Below are 2,225 nucleotides of genomic sequence, written 5' to 3'. Positions count from 1 at the left end.
AAGTTAGTTTTTTTTTAAAAACAGATCATAACGCAAGAGAGCACGGAACAAAGGACCAAAAAATGTTTCTTTAACAATAATAAGACCCGATTATCAAAATTACCTACATATAACATTGGCAATAAAATAAATGGGGAACTGAGAGTGAGACAATATTCTATTGGCTTGTTCTAGAAGAAAGAGTCTGTGCTGGCATAAGGACAGCTTAACCTAGATCGAAGAAAAAAAATAAAAGATCACCGATGAAAATAAAAAATAAGTTAGATTTCGGGAAAGGACCGAAAAATAAGTGAGCCACAAATGCCCCTCTTTTTCCATAGAAAATAAAAAACCCTACTCCGACAAGGTCTCTTGAAAAACATTCCACATCAACTACATTCAACTTTATCAGGGCAAATCACCGGCTATTGTGGCTGCTCTAAAAGTTAATTATATTCCTTGGAGTTGTTTTTCATTTGGTACCAATTTTCATATACGTAAACATTTTCTGCTTAGTTGAGGACGATTCCTTCCATCCCTTGAACGCTATCAGTATTCCAATGGTATTGTGTTACTTGCGAGTGCTTTGTCTTCAGCTCCATAAAGATCTCTCTCTCTCTCTCTCTCTCTCTCTCTCTCTCTCTCTCCTCTCTAATATAAATGCAAAAAGTTTTATACCCAATGACAGGAGATGAATTTCGAAAAGCTCGCGATGCTACATTCAGCGTCTCAAGATCCAGATTTTTCTTCCTTACCAACAAAGTTCAAGCGAGGTTCTTGGCTCGTCGAAATGACGCATAACAACACTACTCTCTGACCTAAGAAATTTCGATAGATGTAGGCAAGATACAATCACTCGATTACAGGGAGTTAAAATAGCACTCCTATCAATAAATTTGACTCCACGAGTATGGACAGAGGGTGTTATTTCCGAGAAAGGAGGACAAACGAGAAATAGAGGTATCGAAGAATAAGGGGTTGTAGAAATAACAGTATTTTAGTAAGGCTATAAAGATGAAACAGTGCTTATGGAGACGAGATTAACGCGGAGACTAGAAAAAACAAAATAATGACCTTGACCAACACGAAATGGTTGCCGAGTGATCATCACCTGTTAAATGAAGTAAAACCGAGAAACGAAACTAACAATGTTACTCTGAAATGCCTAAGGAACAAATAACTAGCGTATTTCGTCATATCATAGAAGAAGAACGAGGGATGTCACTAACCTTCAGGCTTCTGTACAGGCTGCCTTCCAAAGAAGTCTTTGAAACAACTCCAGAGCCAACCAACCTACAAGATCAAGAATGAAGCACAGAGTCATAGTATGGCCTTTCATAGTTCCGTGTATATGATAAAAAAAAATAATAAGTTGTAGGTGGTGAGGGAATATGATAGATACTACACTGGCCTTTTAGGTTACGTTCGCGGCTGAAAGAATTATTAGGACGTTACCTTTGAGGGACATTTGATTCCTTGCTCGTTAGCACACTGGAGTGTTAAGACGAACTGTTTCATTGACCAAATGAAGACCTCCACAGAGGATAAAGACACTTCTGAATATCATCCCAATGAATAACTAACACTCCTACTATTATTACAAATGGTTAAGAAAGGCTTTTTTTCATTAATTAGCACTTGATTTTTTTATCCCCCATAATAGTTAGTCGTCTTTTTACAGAAGATGCAAGTGCAGGTGCTCCAACCATATGAGCAACATCCTCTTCGGCGCGAAAAACTCTCAGCGCCGCTTTTTGATAAATGTGATTCTTTTTTTTTCGCTGAATGATTAGACAAATAACAAACAACAGTGTGAACCAGATTTAATGATGAAAAATTACTCGCTTAAAAACTATTTGAGAGAGAGAGAGAGAGAGAGAGAGAGAGAGAGAGAGAGAGAGAGAGAGAGAGAGAGAATCAGTAACATGAAATACTTTCAATGATTTTTCACGGCCTGAAAATTAAGTAGTTCCAATGGAAGACATAAAGGTGTTTGGATATTTCAGTGAATACCAGTGCATTTCTATGTGAAATTCCGGTTGATTACTTTCTGTTTACTTTTTACAGAAGTATAAAAATTCATAAGAGCTATTTCCGCAGGTATTCATGAGTTTTCATTCATTTTTCACTCCTAATTGATTTAAAATATAGGAAAATTAATCCAGTCATTGAATCATACATAACCAGTAAGAGATCAATTGATTTTTCATTTAACTATTGAATTTCCCGGTTTGCTTCATACTCAT

Source organism: Macrobrachium nipponense, chromosome 3 (assembly GCF_015104395.2).
Source record: "Macrobrachium nipponense isolate FS-2020 chromosome 3, ASM1510439v2, whole genome shotgun sequence".
Lineage (NCBI taxonomy): Eukaryota > Metazoa > Arthropoda > Malacostraca > Decapoda > Palaemonidae > Macrobrachium > Macrobrachium nipponense.
Note: the sequence above shows the minus strand (reverse complement) of the source record.